Raw genomic sequence first — 18,605 nt, forward strand, 5'->3', positions numbered from 1 at the left:
GAGGCGGTGCGGATCTTTTTTCCAGTTACCAGCGGAGAGCAGAAGGTGCCGGGAGGATTTGGGGCCCTAGAAGCATGGAGGGGGCGTTATCACGGTGTCCGAGGGGGGGAGTTCAGAACGAGGGGAGCCTTCAGGAGGCGCCTCGGGAAGGGATAAAGCCTGAGGCAGTAGGGGGCGGGGTCACTGGAGGGGTGGGGCCTGCAAGAGATCTGGGGAAAGGGATAGGACCCTGAGGCAACAGGGGCGGGGTCACAATGGGGGCGTGTCCTTTAGAGATATTTAGAGAGTGATTGGGTCTTGAGGCAATGGGGCGGGTCCTGAAGTCAATGACAGGGGAGGGATTGGGCCCGGTGGCAGTAGGGGGTGGAGCTACGAGAGGGCAGGGATCAGTTTGAGTGTTAGGCTCATCACCAGCTGAGCTCAGGCTGTCTGATGTCCCTGGGTCCTGTGGCTAACTTCTACCTGCCTCGGCCTTGCGGGGCCGGGTCTCTGGGAGATGGCAACTCTTCCCTCCCGTGCGTGCTTCTTGGCCTCTTTCTACCCGCACCGTCTGCTCTTGGAGCAGGATGAGGTGTTCTGTCTAGAAGTGCCTCCGGCGCCTCTGCGACCTGCTGGGCTGGACTTGCCTGGCGTGTCTGGAGCCCTGAGAGCATCTTCCCTTCCCGGCCAAAGCCCGGAGGCTACTGGACTGCCTGGGATTGGCTGAGAATCTGGCCCCATCCCAGTTCTCCTCCATCTATGTCCCGCGGCTTCAGTATGGGTTTGTGCCCCCAAAACCCGAAAGGAAATTTTCCCCGATTCATTTGGCTTTTCGTGGTTTCCCGATCCCCAAGGAAGACGCATCAGTTGTTTGTTTCTTCCCTCCCTGGAAGGAGCTGTGTCTCCGGATCAAGACTGATTAAAAATGATCACCATATGTCTTTTCACCTCATTGGGTAAGTCATGTTGCTTCAATCTCCGCTTTGCCGTTTCTTGTTTCAGATTTAACAGTTTTGTGCCTCAGTTTACTCATCTGTAAAATCAGAGTTTGATACGATGGCCTCTGAAGGACCCGTCTATAACTAGGCCGTAATGCTCACTAATGATGAATATAAAATGAACTGCTTCTGGAAGTACTGAGTTGTCAGTTACTTATTAGACTTAAAAGGTTATGAGGTTGGATGATATCCCTCCCCCTCGATGGGGATATGTGGAGAGATAATGCCTCTGGATTGGAGACAGTCTGATCATCTAGAGCCTTTCCAGCTCTGTATAATGCTATAAAATCATTGTACTTGGGATGCCTCTTCATTTTTCTTCCCTAAACTAGGGTAACAACTAACTAGTTCAGAGATACGTATTAAAAAGGATTGTAAAACATTTAAGTAAATTTTAATGATCAGAAACATAAAGGTGGGATAAACTTGCTGTATATGGGAAAGCTGAGCTGTATTCACATATTCAGCAAGGCATCTTCAAGGATGAGGTAGTGGTACCACATAATAGCTACTGCAATAATAATGAGACCTGAACTGAGTATATAGAAGTTGAAAGGGTCAGTCCACTTTGACTTGGTTTTAGTAAAGACAATTATGAACTGATTGTTAAATATGCATAAAAACTTGAGGTCTTAAAAGTTGTGAAGTTTCATAAGAGAAAAAAAGAGGGAAAGCAAATAAATGAAGGTTGAGGAGAAAAGACTGACATTTTAAAATTTTCCTGCTGTTAACTTCATTGTGGTACTTTAAAAAAAATTTTTACTTATCTCTTTAATTTATCCACATATAGCTACATGAATCAATATTCAGACAAAGGAATTCCTTAATTTGTAAAAACAAGTTTTAGGATGCTTTTATAGGAGTTTGCTATGGAAATTTGCCATTCTTTGGTATCAGAATATCTTTGGGAAGCAGGGAGAAAAAGAGGGGAAGAACCTAATACCGTTATACTGCCTAGAAAGTACCTTTCCTGGGAATTAATGAAAAGCAAAGCAAATGAAGGTCACCTAGTTGTACCAGATCTAAAACTATATTATAAAGCATCAGTTATCAAAATCATTTGGTATTGGCTAAGAAATAGAGCAGTTGATCAGTGGAATAGATTAGGTAAACAGAAAAAAAATAGTCAACAACTATAGTAATCTGGTGTTTGACAAACCCAAAGACTTTTGGGATAAGAATTCACTATTTGACAAAAACTGCTAGAAAAATTGGAAATTAGTATGGCAGAAACTAGGCATTGACCCACAGGTAACACCTTATAACAAGAAAAGGGTGAAATGGGTTCATGATCTAGACATAAAGAATAATATAAACAAATTAGAAGAATATATAGGATAGTTTCTCTTTCAGACCTGTGGAGGAGGAAGGAATTTGCATCCACAGAAGAACTAGAGATCATTATTGATCACAAAATAGATAATTTTGGTTATATTAAGTTAAAAAGTTTTTGTACAAACAAAACTAATGCAGACAAAAATTAGAAGGGAAGCAATAAACTGGGAAAACATTTTTACATTCAAAGGTTCTGATAAATGTCTTATCTCTAAAAATATAGAGAACTGACTCAAATTTATAATATTTCAAGCCTTTCTCCAATTGATAAATGGCCAAAGGATATGAACAGACAATTTTCAGATGAAGAAAATGAAACTATTTGTAATCTTATGAAAAGGTGCTCCAAATCACTATTGATCAGAGAAATGCAAATTAAGACAACTCTGAGATATCACTACACACCTCTCAGATTGGCTAAGATGACAGGAAATGAAAATGACCAATGTTGGAGGGAATGTGGGAAAACTGGGACACTGATACCTTGTTGGTGGAACTGTGAATGGATCCAAGCATTCTGGAGAGCAATTTGGAACTATTCTCAAAAAGTTATCAAACTGTGCATACCCTTTGATCCAGTAGTCTTTCTACTGGGTTTATATCCCAAAGAGATCTTAAAGGAAGGAAAGGAACTCACAAAATTTGTGTAAAATTTTGTGGCAGGCTTTGTTGTAGTGGCAAGAACGTGGAAACTGAGTGAATGCCCATCAATTGGAGAATGAATAAATTATGGTATATGAATATTATGGAATGTTATTGTTCTGTATTAAACGACCATCAGGATGATTTAGAGAGGCCTGGAGAGATTTACATGAATTGATGCTAAGTGAAATAAGCAGAAACAGGAGATCATTGTACATAGCAACAACAAGACTATATGATAATCAATTCTGATGGATGTGGATGAGATGATTCAAACCAGTGCCACTTGTTCAGTGACGAAGAGAGCCATCTACACCCAGAGGACTTGGGAATTGAGTTGTGGACCACAACATAGCATTCTCACTTTCTCTGTTTGCTTACATTTTGTTTTCCTTCTCACTTTTTTTTTCTTCCTTCTTGATCTTATTTTTCTTGTGTAGCAATATAACTGTATAAATATGTATACATATATTGGATTTAACATATATTTTAACATATTTAACATGTATTGGACTACCTGCCAGCTAGGTGAGGAGGAGGGGTAGGAGGAGGAAGGAGGGGAAAATTTGGAACAAAAGAGTCAATGTTGAAAAATTACCCATCAATATGTCTTGTAAATAAAAAGCTTTAATAAAAAAAAAGTACTTTGCTGGAGAATTTTGAGAACGGTGATAAAATGTTTGTACTTCAATAATTCAAATATCTGGGACCTTATGGATATATAAGTCACGTCAAACTCTTTGTGAGATTCTATTTGTGGCTTTCTTGGCAGAGATACTGAAGTGGTTTGTCATTTCTCCAACTCATTTTATAGATGAAGAAACTGAGGCAAACTGGGTTAAGTGACTTGCCCAGGGTTGCAAGCCAGTTAATGTCTGAAGCCAGATTTGAAACTCAGGTCGTCTTGAATCCAGGCTTGGGGCCTGCATAGATTTGACTATTTCTACTAGTAGAGATCAAGATCCCCAGGAACCTTGGAAAATCTGAGTGTACTGATATTGCTAAAAAAATTCATTCATATAGTAGTCATTCACTAATAGTGGGTTGGTCAACACACTGGCTTTGAGTTTCTCTATAATTAGCTTTGAGGATTGACAGAATCATTTTTTCCTTCATTTTTGAAGAGGGCCATGCTCTCAGGGAGGTGATGCCATGATATTCAAGTTTACTGGATTTAAGGCTGTGCAATGTCACCTGCCTCACTTTCCCCTTCAGAGCCATCTGGGTCCAGTGGCAGATATAGATTAGGGCAACTGGAAATAGTCCTGGATGCCATGGAAGACTTGGGCCTTTTTAAGCTAAGGTCTTCAACAGTTTGACTGAGGCCACACCTAGTCAGTGATGAAGGCTAGCTAGCAATCCAAGGCAAAGAATCTCCTCTTTCAGTTAGTTAAAAAAAAAAATCTATAAATGAGTGAAATCGGGAAGGGAAGATTGCTATTTATAATTAATCTGAGTCAATCAGGACCCAAACAAATATTCAAATAGGGCTTGGCTTGGGACTTAATGATGGCCAATCAATGAGAATCAGAGTGGTTTGGGTTTAAGGAATGATCCTTATAAAAGAAATCTAACCAGTAAACTCCTTCCTTCCTTCCTTCCTTCCTTCCTTCCTTCCTTCCTTCCTTCCTTCCTTCCTTCCTTCCTTCCTTCCTTCCTTCCTTCCTTCCTTCCCCTTTTCCTTCCTTCCCCTTTTCCTCCCTTCCCCTTTTCCTCCCTTCCCCTTTTCCTCCCTTCCCCTTTTCCTCCCTTCCCCTTTTCCTCCCTTCCCCTTTTCCTTCCTTCCCCTTTTCCTTCCTTCCCCTTTTCCTTCCTTCCCCTTTTCCTTCCTACATATCTACAGATCCTCTTAAAAGCTGCTTTTTTTTTCTTTTGGCAGACAGATATACTTTGATATGACATACCAGAGACTTGAGCTCTATTGGAATATAGTTTAGAAGAACCTAGGATTATCTTCTCTGATCCCTTATTATGACACAATGGACTTTGGTGAGAGTGAGAGGAAAGTGTTGATAAGGTGATGACAAGATTAAGATTGATTTGTATCATTTATTTATTGCTCCTATTTGCAATTAGCCATAACTATTTTTTGTCCATAATTGTTTGTCATTGTTTTTTTTAAATCTCTGAACACATTCAGAATTCAGCTGGCCTTAAATTGATTAAATTTAGAAATCCAGCTCTCTAGTTAATCACTAATCTATTCTTGCCTCAAGGAATTTAGCTAACTTTGGGGATGCTTGCAAACATGAGGGAGTTCCTCCTAATATTTTTACACCACCAAACTATCCTTTAAAGCATGTCTGGTTTGTTATTTTGTACTTGGACTTGGGAGGGAAGGAATAGGGTTGTTGCTTGCCCTCATTACTAAACTACTAATTGTGTTGTCCCCTGTGTCTCAGCTCTGTAACCAATCATTTGTCGTCAACCATATGATGTTACCTACTCTGTTCTGTTCTTTGTTCTATATTCCCCAAAACCTATAAAAAGTGAAATGTCCTTTTGCTCCAGGTCTTTGGCATAAATGAAGGCAATCTATTAACTACTTTAAATTTTAATAGCTTTTTATTTTCAAAATACATGCAAAGATAGTTTTCAACGTTTACTCTTGCATAACCTTTGTTCCAAATTTTTCTCCCTCCCTTCCTCTCACTTTCTTCCCCTAGACAGCAAATAACCCAATATAGATTAAATACGTTCAATTCTTCAAAATGTATTTCCACATTTATCATGCTGTACAAGAAAAATCTGATCAAAAAGGGGGAAAATGATTAAAAAAAAAAAAGCAAGCAAATGACAAAAAAAGGTGATCCACCTTCAATCCCCATAATCTTTTTTCTGGATGCAGATGGCTCTCTGCATTACAGGTCTATTGGAATTGGCTTGAACCACCTCATTGTTGAAAAGAACCAAGTCTACTGCTGACCTATTTGCCCTATTAATAAATTTTATCTTACTTAGAGAAATTATCTTACTTAGAGAATTGCCTCACTTTGGTTAAATTTTAATCAAGACAATGGTAATTGCTGGAGTGTACAGTTTTTGTTTACAAAATATTTCACATATGTTCTTATTTAATCTTCACAACAAAATTGTGAGGCAAGATAGTAGCTTCAAATAAGGAAGATGAAAGACTCACCTACTAAGTGGCAAAACTGTCACTCAAACTGAGGTCTGAGGTCTTTTGGCTCATACCATATTCTTGAGAATTAGATAACTAATTTCATCAGGTTATTGAATTCTTGTCTGTCTTGGGGTCAAGAGATGGACTTGATAGTTGTACCAAGGAACTTTCCATATCATTTTATTGCAGAAATCAAAACAGACATGAGAGGGAATTAGAGAACTGGAAAGTATCTGATTTATCTGATTTTATATATATATATATATATATATATATATATATATATATATATATATTGTGTGTGTGTGTGTGTGTGTGTGTGTATAATTTGATAAGGAAGCCATGTTAATTTTCCCTCCCCCCTCTTTTCTGGTTTTCCTCCTCAATAATGTATCTTTTATTTATTTGAATATGATTGCATTTAAATTAATTTAGATTCAATAATTAAAAAAAAAAAAACTTTGCAGAGTCCACCAGCTTATTGTGGATAAAAATACCCCAAAGTGTTTGTTGCCAAATGAAAACATTGAAATCAGAGAACCCACAAAAGACTTGGCACATGTCTAGTGTTCAGGGAGGAGTGGAGAGGCAATCTGCTTTCTTGAATCCCTTCCCCTCTACCCAGCCCAATATTTAGGAGGGAGCTTTGTTTCCTGAGGAGAAGTAATCATTCTCTTTCCCATCCCAATGCCAACATTACACACACACACACACACACGATAAATTGAAATTAAACACAATGGGATTGGAAAAAGTTTCATCTATAGTTTCTAAAAATAAGAGATAAGTTCATATATTCCAGGCATGCATGGAGGATGATGTGGAAAGTCATATTTTTGTGAGGGTAAGAAGATGGAGAGAGTATAGAATGATTTGGAGTTTATTAAAAGTGAGCTAGGGATGCTAAAGAAGGGTAAGGAATAGGGAACTGGGAGAGATGGGGTGTGTGTGTATGGGCGAGAAGATAAGGCAGAGTTTAAGGATTTTTTTGTTCAAACCTGTGATTTCATTGGAAACTCCTGATACAGATTGGCCACTCATTTATAATTTAGGGATCATATTTTTAAAGTCAGAACTTAAAAGTTTGAGAGTTGCCAAGGGCATTGAGATAATTTGCCTGTGGTTTTACAATGAAGACTATCAGATACTGGACATAAATGCAAATAATTTCATAAATTTTAGGACATAAATGCCAATTTTTAATCTTAATTTTTCATGGGATAGGGAGGAAGGTAGCACAGGAGTTTCCACTTTTGCAGACTGATGCTGAATGATTAGGATAAGAGTATATGGAAAAGATTTTGCCATTCAGAGGAAGGTAATAGGTATTGAGGGGAGATACAGCTTCTAGGAGAAATGTGGCAGTAACTCTGAGGTCCCTTGGACCTTGGAAGTGCTGTAGTTCCACAGATAATGCTGGCTGTGAGACACCAATCTTTTGGGCTGTGATAACAGGGTTTCTCAAGACAAATGGTGAAGTACTCTTTCGTTTCTATCTCTAAACCATAAAATTTGAGAGACATAATAAAATTAGCAAATCAGTGACATGAAGCACCAGATCTTTCTGTCCTTTTCCTATAAATTTATCTTCTTGCTTCTGGTTCTTTGCTAATCCATTTTAGAATTTAAGTGGCTGTTGCCAGCATAATAAATCTTTGTCCCTTAACTTGGAGACAAACTGAATTTGCGAATTCTTTCTTCATACTTGTGACACCGACTTGGGGTACCCTAATCTTGTTGAGATGTCTTTCACCCTCAACAGTATGGAGAAGCATTTTATAGACCAAATCAACCAAAGTTTCTAATTTGAATTCTGTTTTGAAAATGCTTTTGTTAATGATGTCTCCTAGATAGAATACCCTTCATTGTACTAAACAAGTACCAAAAGGGCTGATGGTAATGGAAACTGGAAGGGTTGTGTGATGAAAGGGGTTTATAATGTGAGGCTGTAGGAGCTAGGAGCAGACATTTCACTCTCATACCTACTATCATTTCTCACACACCACTACCCTCACCCATTGATCCCAAATATTTACTTTTTGAAAAGCTACTAGGAATAGCTAGAAAACACAGTGGCCTTGAAGTCAGGAGGACCTGAATTCAAATGGGACCTCATACCCTTGACAGTGAGATCAGGGACAAGTCATTTAACCTTGGTTGGAAAGAAAAAAGCAAAGAAAAAAAGTTATTCACTATTTTTTGAGGTGTGAGGTATGGGTAAGGAAAGATATTCATTAATACAGTAGTTTCTAAACTTTAAATTTTGCATATTCCTATCCATTTAAAAAATTGAGCATGCACTTCAAAAGATACATGCGTTTTCCTCTTATTGATGATTATATAATTATAAAACTTACATAAAAATAGGGAGACATTGAATTTCAATAGAGAAGTGATATGATTCAATCTATGCTTTAGGAAAATTACTTTGTGTGGAACATGGAGAAGGAGACCAGAGAGACATGAGGCGCAGGGGTGCCCATTAGGCAGCTATTGTAGGAGTCTAGGGCACTGGTGCTCAAAGTATAATAGTGGGGCAGTTAGGTGGCTCAGTGGAGAGAGCACCAGCCCTGAAGTTAGGAGACCTGAGTTCAAATCTGGTCTCAGACACTTAACACTTGCTTAGCTGTGTGACCCTGGGCAAGTCACTTAACCCCAATTGCCTTAGTAAAAAGAAAAAAAAAAAAAAAAGGAAGCAAAGTATAATAATTTGTGGACTCTTGAGGGTCCCTGAGACTCTTTCAGGAGGGTTCTTGGATCAAAATTATTTTCATAATTAAAATACTCCTTCCATTCACACATCTTTATGTAATTACATATGTGATGTTACAAAATTAATATCATAGCCAGATTTTCTTTGTATAGTACAACCAAAACAACACATTGTAATAGTCTGAATACAGAAGCAAATATGAGAATACCACTTTTTTTTTGTCAGATATTGAAGAAACTTATTTTTAAAATGTGAAATAATGCCACTCGTCTTACTAAATTGTTTTGGGAAAAAATCCAGTTATTTTTTCAAAAAAAAATATGTTTTTTATGTTAACATCTGCTGGGTTTATTATTTTTAAATGCATTAACAAATGTTTTTAAAATTTGTCAATTTTAATTTCTAATGTGGCATAATTATCAAGATATAAGCAAAAATTATTTGGGGTCTTAAATAATTTTTAAGAGTGTAAAAGATCCTGAGACCAAAAGTAGGAGAACTTCTGGTCTAGGAAAGAGATAAATAAAGGCCTATATCAGGAAAGGTATCTATGTGAAGAAGGGTACAGTTGCAGTTGTTAGTAATTAATAAGATTTAGCAACTGTGGTTGGATGTGAGAAGGGGGAAATAGTGAGGTTCTCAGTGTGATAGATATATTTTCACTCTGGGTAAGCAGAAAAAATAGTAGTGCTTTGAATAGAAATACAGCAGTTTGGAAGAAGAGTAGATTTTGGGGGAAAGATTATGGAATGATATATGGGATGAATGCAATCTATTCGTGCCAGCCCATCCCTACCAAAACAAAAGGGGAAACTTGACTTTTATAGACCATGCCCCAGAATTCAGAGTCTGACATACCTTCTTCCCAGAGAAGCCTGCCACTGTTGCAAGATAATCTGGGGGCCTCATATTTATGTAGAGGGTACTAGAATTTTACTTGCATGGTCGCTGGTCCCTGTGCCTAGGGTTCAAGTTCTAAGGGGCCAATGCTCAGTGTTGAAAGAAGTTGGAGTTTGCACAACCACTGGTAGCCAGTTGTGCACTTTTAAGGCGTGATGTAACTGCTGAAAACAAGCCCAAGGACTAATGATTTTGGAGAGGGTGAAATGTTGCTCATCTGTCTTCTGGTTGGTTGATCATGTACTCCTTTGGGGGCTATACCATGTCACCTAACTTTGGAGACCACTGGACCAGAAGACTGTTGTCAGTTTACACATTTTCTGATTATGAATTGACAGGGCAATCCTGTTGTAGGCATTTTTTTCCCTCCTAAAAAGCTGATTTTTCCACCTTTTCTTTTTTTTTTTTTTTAATTTTATTCTATTTGAAAAAACAGTAAGAAAAAAAGAAAAACAGAAAAATACAAAACAAAAGAGAACATTGTTGTGTGCCCAGCTAAACATCAGGGAGGATTCAAAATACATAACAAGTTACCAGATCAAAAAAGTATATATATATATATATATATATTTTTTTTTTTATGTATATATATATATGTATTAGTAGAAGAAATTATATTCATGAATGTCCATTTTTTCTTTACTTTCTTATAAATTGATTTTTGGTTCTCCACTGCACCTGCCTTATTTACTTTATTCTTTTTTTCCCTCTTTCATTCCCCACACTCCTAAGCAAACTTCAGTTAAGACAAGATATATTTATATATACATATATATGTATACATACATACATATACTCACATGCCCACACATCACACACATCTTTCCTATCCCTGCTGCCTCTTTAATTAAATTATGCTCCATAATTTTTCTTGCTATTACTAGTCTTCCCTGACATAAGGATCCCTCCCTTGTCTTCTTCCCTCACCCTTCACTTCCTCCCTTCCCCCTTATTTCTTTATAGATTTTCGAGGGTGCTATACTTTTCATGGCATATATGTAGTGTTGCCTATATAATCCCATTCCCAATATGAATAGGTTTTCAGAGTTTTAATGCCTCTGTGTCTATTCTTTCTCTTCACTTTTATTTGTGTATAACCTGATTACTATTTTTCCTCGACTCTGCTAATCTTTCTTTTGAGCTGCCCTATTGTTGAAGTGAATCTTAAACATACAGTATATATTTTCTCATGTTAAGAAAGCATTAACAAAAGTTTCTCTGTTAAGTTCCTTAAAATTGATTTTTTGTATCAGCTCTTATATGTTAAATTTTATGTTACATTTGGGTTTGGTTGATAGAAAGTCCTGAAAATTTGCAGGTTCGTTAAATGTTCATTTATTTTTCTCATTCAAAATTATAGATAATTTTGCTGGTGATATTTTTGGCCACAGATCTAATTCTTTTGCTTGGCAGTAGATGTGATTGCAGGACTTGTGTTTTTTTTTTTTTTTTTTTTTTTGTTATTTTATTTTATTGTGGCTGCTAAGTCCTTTACAATTCTAATTGCAGCATATTTGAATTATTTTTTCTTGTTTCTTACAAAATTTTCTCTTTGATCTGGGTGTTTCAAAATTTGGCAATTATATTCCTATGTGTTTTCCACAAAGGATCTTTTTGAGATGGTGATTGGTGAATTTTTTCTATTCCTACTTTCCCCTCATATTCCATCACTCCAGGACAATTTTCTTGGATTATTTTTTGCATTATTGTGTCAAGATTCTTTTTTCGGTCACAACTTTCAGGCAGTCCAATATTCTTATATTTACTCTTCTTAATCTGTTCTCCAGATCTATCATTTTTCTTATAAAATGTTCCACATTCTATCTTTTCATTCTTTACAATCTGTTTTATTATTTCTTGGTCTCTCATAGCTTTACTGGCTTTCCCTTGCCCAATTCTAATTTTCAAAGATTTATTTTCGTCTTTGAGACTACTCTGTACCTCCTTTTCTAGTTAGTTAACTTTTTTTTTTAATACGCTCCTTATTTTTCTTGAATGACTTTATTTAGTTTTTCCTCAATGTTTCTCATTTGATTTTTAAATTTTTTTAAGTTCATCTATAAAATCTCTCTGGACAGGGAGCCATTTCATGTTGCCCTTTGGGTTAGAAGCTTTTTTTTTTTTTTTTTTACTTCAGTGTCCTCTTTTGAAGACGAACCCTGGTCTTCCCTGTTTCCATAACATGCTTCTATTGTGTGGTTCTTTGTTCTTTGCTGGTTCATTATTTTTTTTAATAAGCAGTATTAGTGTAAGCACCTCTAATCATGGGGTGGGGAGATGGTACCTCAAGCTTTCCTTCAGCTCTCCACTCTGACCAGCAATGCCAAACCAAGAACTTCACCCTCTTGTAAGTGCCCACAGCCAGCAGAATCTCTGCCCCAAAGTTACCTTTGTACTCACAGGATGCTGACTTCTTCTTGTCCAGGGTCCTGTCTCAGCAGCACTTCTGGAGTTCCTAATCAGCGGAGGTTTACAGTCTTTGGGACAAACTCCAACTGGACAAACTATCCAGGAGGTGAAAGTCTTTGTGGTTTCTGCTGAGGCTTCAGACACATCCAGCTAGCCTGAGGGATCTCCACTTGACTTTGCAGAGGTATCCTGGAGATGTCTGCACTTTTGATAGATTAATCCCAAGCCCGGAATCTTTCTGCTGATCTTCTAGGATTGTATCTGGGGGACCCCTGTCCTGCTTGATTTTCACCAGTTTATGTTCGCCCTGAGGGGCAAATTTGTTCTATTTGTGAGGGAAATATGGAAAGTTTGAAATTTACCAACCTATGCCACCATTTTCCCAGAATCTTCCCTACCTTTTCTTTCTTTTAAGAAATAAAAAAAAAAATTCTGTACTTACAAAATCCCCAAAACGCAAAACATATCCATATACAAAATAGGAAGGAAAAAGAGGTTTAAATGTGAAATCATGTATATCTATTTTACATGTGATTTATTTTTAATTTATGGAATAAAAAGCATAATAAAAAGATGATTGTACTTAAAACTGCAAAGCTGTTATGCACAACTTTCTATTCTTTTAAAAAAATTATTAATAGTATTTTATTTTTCCAAATACATGCAAAATGACTTTTCTTCCTTTTTGTTCCTTTGTTCCTTCCCACAAAACAGCAAGCAATCTGATATAGGCTATATGTGTGCAATTCTTCTAAACATATTTCTGTATTTGTCATGCTGCACAAGAAAAATTAGCTCAAAAAGGGGAAAAAAGAGAGAGAAAAAACTAGCAAACAAAAAAAGCACAATGATAACAAAGAGATGAAAATCCTATGTTTTGATCCACATTCAGTCTCCACAGTTCTCTTTCTAGATGTGGATGGCACTTTCCATCACAAGTCTTTTGAATTGTCTTGAATCATCTAATTGTTGAAAAAAGCCAAGTCCATTACAGTCGATCATCATATAATCGTATTGTTGCTATGTTCTCTTGGTTCTACCCACTTTGTTGGTTTACATCAGTTCATGTAAATATTTCCAGACTTTTCTGCAATCAGCCTGCTTATCATTTCTTTTAGGACAATAATATTCCATCACATTTCATATATATGGTCAGTTTTCTTTAAAAGTATATAATGCATTTCACATGTTACTTCAGAGTTGTACTGCTTCCATGGCTCCTTTTGAACTCTTTAGTGCTTTTAAAAAATGCCAGTACTGAATCCTTTATGTTTTAAGTCCCTGTAAAAATGACAAAGCAATATGTTAGACTCATGAAGATTTGAACCTAATGTACTTATATGTTATGCATAAACCCCTGGGTCCTTAATAAATGTAGAGAATCAGCAATGCTAAATAATTAATATCCTATTAGCCTTAGTGTGAAAATTGAATCCTCTCTTCTAATTTAATTTAAAGTGTTTCATATGTACAATTATGTATTATTTTATTGATTCTGTAGGTATATCTATTCAGTGCCCTATTAAATGTGACAAGCTGTGTGAGAATTGGGAAACATGGCCTTGTGGTGAAGGTAAAATGAAATATTTGTCTGGCCAGGTAATCTCTGGGATATTAAAGTTCAGAATAACCTGAGACTTGTGATAAAAACTAAGGATAATAGAAATGATTTGCCAAGAGTATTTCAGAGCAGAATAATCCTTAACTGCTCCTTGCCATGAAAGAAATCTATCACTTTAACACCACATAAAATAAACTGTTCTCCTGTGAAACAGTTAGAGAGTACAGTGGATAGAGAACTGGGTTGAGAACCAGAAAGACTTGTTGTCCTGAATTTAAATCTGGCTTTACTAGCTGTGTGACCCTGGACAAGTCACTTAGCTCTACTTGCCTAAGTTCTTCATCTATAAAATGAGCTGGAGAAGGAAATAGTAAACTATTCCAGTATTTTTGCTGAGAAAACCCTAAATGTGGTTATGGAAAGTCAGATGTGACTGAAATGACTAAACAACAAAATACTTTACTGATGATGATCCTGTAGATATGCAAATTTAGTATCCCCATGAGCACTGAAAAATTAAAACTGAAGGGTAGTGGAAAGATCTGGAGTTGATATCCTCATATTGCAGGATACATGATTTACATCAGATTATGATAAATGCAGTAATCAAGTACATTTGACTAGAAAAGACAAAGGGCTAGTCATGTTAAGATTGTGGGCTAACAAATTCATAAACCATATGCTGTACTGATTGTATTATATGCAATCTTTTTCAAATAGACATATTATAGCTTTTGATAGGAATCAAAACTCTTAGTTAATCTGGCTGCTGAAATACAATTATGGGAATCTTGAGGAGAAACTAACTAAGAGGATACTTAATTTTAGAGTTTGGGGTAGAGAGGAGGAAGCTGGGCAGAGTCAGATACAGTGGATCTCGGAGGAACAGACTTAAAGAGTTTTAGAGGTAGGATCCCCATGGGGAACCTAGGAATCCAGAGGTTCTTCAAAGTAAATTTATCCAAGAAAGATAAGAACCTGCATGAAATCTGTTGGCACAAAAATAGTGAAGAAGTGAAGGAAATGAAGAAGAAAAGGAAAATTGTCTAAAGAGACTAAGGATATGCAGGAGAAATATTGATCATCTTAGATCTCAAAAAGATGCATATAGAAATTGGAAAACAAGGGTAAGGAACTTAAGGTGAATAAAAATGCATTGTCTTATGAGAAATGCCAGGAGTTCTAAAACTTAGAATGAACTAAGAATCGTGATTTTTGGTAAAGGTAACAACGAAGGATTAAAAAAAAAAACAAACTTTTAAAGGATTTATTAAAGAAGTATGTAATTCCTAAAATAGTTGTCTTTCTGTTTAATTCTGGGCACAACTTGCTGGAGGCAAGAGGAATATCAAAGAAAGAACTGTTGCTTGAGGTTGATAGGATGATAATGACAAGATTGAATTACCCAATTTATATATTGTTTTTGTTTCTTTTGTAAGGAAAATAATCTTTGGCCTGAGAAGAATAGAATAAAAAATTATTTGCAGGGAATAGAAAACCAAGATAAGTGAGGCTTACTGTCAGTACTGCTTTCAAGTTGGCCATCAAGTCTGAATGCATGATATTCTAAGTTAATGAAAGAACTGGTGAGTATGATTTTGTTGGGTCACTATCATTGATCTTTGCAAGTCATGAAGCACAGGATAGGTACTTGCAGGACTGGAAGCATGTAAATTTTCACATTTATGGGAAAATAGGTATATGGGGCTATAGTTGTTAATATTCTCTCAGGTGTACTTTTTTGATAATAATATGCACATTTTTTTGCATGCCTATGATAATCTTCTCTTCCTTCAGTCTTATGAATCATGCCTTTTCAACTGTGTCACTTCTAGCATAGAACTCCTCTATTAGGTATACTTAATCTAATCCAGCCGCTTTTCCTGATTTTGTTCTTTTTATTATTTATTAATTTTTCCCTCTCCTTTAGGCATATCCAGGATTGTGATATTAGACATCAAGTGCAGTGATTCCTATTACTGATCTTGGTAGTGGCAAAAAGTTTTATCATAAAAATATTTACAAATATTTTCCATTTTTCTTTGTCTTGTTGCTCTCCTTCCATTTTTATCTTTAAAGTAATCTTAGAATAGCTTTGCTTAGTTGGGTTTCTTGGTGAACTTGCACAGTTTCCTAGAAAAGATCAGTAGGTACACAAAGTTTAGCCTAAGCTTCCACAGAGGGAAAAAAATGGGAAGATGAAAAGTGCCTTTTTAGAGGAACAACTTATAGAGATCTATAAATAGCTTTATTTATCATGAACAAATGGACAGTGAATTAGGCCTTAGACTTAAATAAGATGAAGAGAATTGGAGTGCTTTGGGAAAATTGCACAAAAACAAATGCTTATCTTTTTAATACAAGTTTTCTACCAGTGTTATATGACTGAAAATCATATGCTACAATGTGAAGAATTAAAAATGAGCATTCCAATGGGCATCTACTAGATGGAGTAGATATGAGAAGTCTGCAACATAAAAAATATAAAGAAATTAAAAGAACTGGAATAAAAAAAAGTCAATACAGAAAAGTATGAACATCAAGGAAGATGGTATAATCGAGTGGTCAGAGCAAGGTCTAACACCTGGACAGTTCAGATGTATCATCTGGGGAAATCCAGCAAGGTCCCCAACACACTGGTTGAACCATCACCTCCACTCTCCTTGAACTGGGGGAAATGGACAAGCCACATACAGAATAAAGGAGACAGGGAAAGATTGTACATTAATATAGGGAAGGGTACCCACACTAATGAAAATATGCCTATTCAACTGGGAACAATTTAGGAAAAAAAAAAAAAAGATCACTAAGACCTAGAATGGCTTCACTAAGAACAAGTTAAACCAGATTAATCTAGCTTCTCCTCCCCCTTCCCCTTTTTTTACATAAGTATTATATTGGTAGGTAAAGGAAATGACATAGACATTCAAGTTTCTCAAAGACAGGGACCATTTCTAATTTGTCTATTTAACCTCTTATATTCGATTTATTAACTATCAAAGAGATCTGGTTCTCCTTATATAGTGTATCCCCAGCAATCCTTTCTAGTACAAGCTGTGCCTTTTCTTATACACTTGGTCACACTGATCCTCTAGTGATGGGTCAGAATATTCCTTGCTTCCTCTTAGTATGTCCAGATTTTTCTTATACCTTCTTCACTCAGTAGTCCTTCCTTTTTTGAAATCCATACAATCAAATAGCTCCTATCTAATCAGAATGTGGATCCTTTGATACACCCATCTCTGGTCATACTCTTCTTCAAGGAGTTTAACTCCTGGCTCATCCATCTTCCTCTCTTCCTCAGCTCCTGCCCTTAAGGGGATTTTACTGTTCATGTACATGTTCCCTTAAATTCCCTAACCTCCCATATGTCCCATGACCACCTTTTTTACTCTACTTCAGTCATATATAGGGGGATGGTCACACACTAGATCTTACCATTACCCACAAGTGTTCCCATTCTTCCAACTGCCATAATAATGAGAATGTTCAAGTATCATTCTCCCATGTAGGAATGTAAACAGCTACACTTTATTTAGTGCCTTATGATATCACTTTCCTGATTATCTCCTTATGCTTTTCCAGAGTTCTGTATTTGAAAATCAAATTTTCCATTCAGCTCTGATCTTTTCATCATGACTGCTTGAAAATCCTCTCTTTCTTTGAATGACATCTTTTCCTTTGAAGAATTATGCTCAGTTTTGCTCGGTAGGTAATTCTTGATTACAATCCTAGCTCCATTGCTCTCTAGAATATTATAGTTCCAGCCCTTTTGTCCTTTAATGTAGAAACTGTTAAATCTTATGTTATCCTGACTGTGGCTCCACTATACTTAAATTGTTTCTTTCTGAATGCTTGCAATTTTTTACCTTGTTCTGGGAGTTCTGGAATGTGGCTATGATATTCCTGGGAGTTTTTGTTTTAGGATCTCTTTCAGGAGGTGACTGGTGGATTCTTTCAATTTCCATTTTACCCTCTGGTTTTAGATAGGAGAGTTTTCCTTGATAATTTGAATGAAAGATAATGTACAGGCTCTTTTTTTTTTGGTCATGACTTTCAGGTAGACCCACTACCTGGATCTCTTTTCTAGGTCAGTTGTTTTTCCAATGAGATATTTCACATTTTTTCTTTTTTTTCATTTTTTTGGTTTTGCTTTATTGTATCTTGATTTCTCATTAAGAAGTTATAAGCTTCCATTGCTCAATTCTATTTTTTAAGGAATTATTTTCCTCAGTGAGCTTTTGTACCTTCTTTCCAATTGGCCAATTCTGCCTTTTAAGGCATTCTCCTCATTAGCTTTTTGTATTTTATTTTACACCTTTCTCAATTCTTTTCCTAATTTTTCCTCTGTCCCTCTTACTTGATTTTCAAAGTCCCTTTTGAGCTATTCCAAGACCTGAGCCCAATTCTTATTTTTCTTGGAGGCTTTGGATGTAGGAGCTTTGACTTTGCAATCTTCTGAGTGTGTGTTTTGATCCTTCTGTCACCATAATAACTTTCAATGGTCAGAAATTTTTTGTTTTCTGCTCATTTTCCTAGCCTATTACTCTGCTTTTAACTCTTTGTTAAAATAGGGTTCTGTTTCCAGGGTGGAGAGTACATTGTCTCAAGCTTCAGGGGTTTTGTATTTTCTTTTTAGAATCTGACCACAAACACTCTTTTCTGCTCTGGAGCTGTTAGGAGGGTCTCCGCTCCTCTGTAGGTATAAGATCTAGTGTTCAGGCTGGGACTGGGGCTCTGCTGACCCCGGCTGTGCTGGGACTGCACACCAGATTCCCACTCCATTGCCACAGATCTTCACTGATCTTCCAAGTCCCCTCTGGTGTCCCTGGACTGAGAGCTCCAGAAGCTTCCAGCATTGCTACCTCATTGAAGCTGGGGTTCTGGGCTGGAGCTGGGGCTGAGGCCAGGCTTGAGATAGGATTGTCTGCAAAGATTGAATTT

General features: G+C 36.7%; 1 long non-coding RNA gene across 1 annotated transcript; it reads left to right on the plus strand.

Annotated features, from left to right (window-relative positions):
• The first annotated feature begins 277 nt into the window (after positions 1–277).
• Positions 278–12,285, plus strand: LOC116421690. Its single transcript, XR_004232184.1, has 2 exons — positions 278–935; positions 12,117–12,285. It is a non-coding gene; the product is annotated as an uncharacterized LOC116421690 (long non-coding RNA).
• The last annotated feature ends 6,320 nt before the right edge of the window (positions 12,286–18,605 follow it).

This window comes from Sarcophilus harrisii, chromosome 2, assembly GCF_902635505.1.
Source record: "Sarcophilus harrisii chromosome 2, mSarHar1.11, whole genome shotgun sequence".
Classification (NCBI taxonomy): domain Eukaryota; kingdom Metazoa; phylum Chordata; class Mammalia; order Dasyuromorphia; family Dasyuridae; genus Sarcophilus; species Sarcophilus harrisii.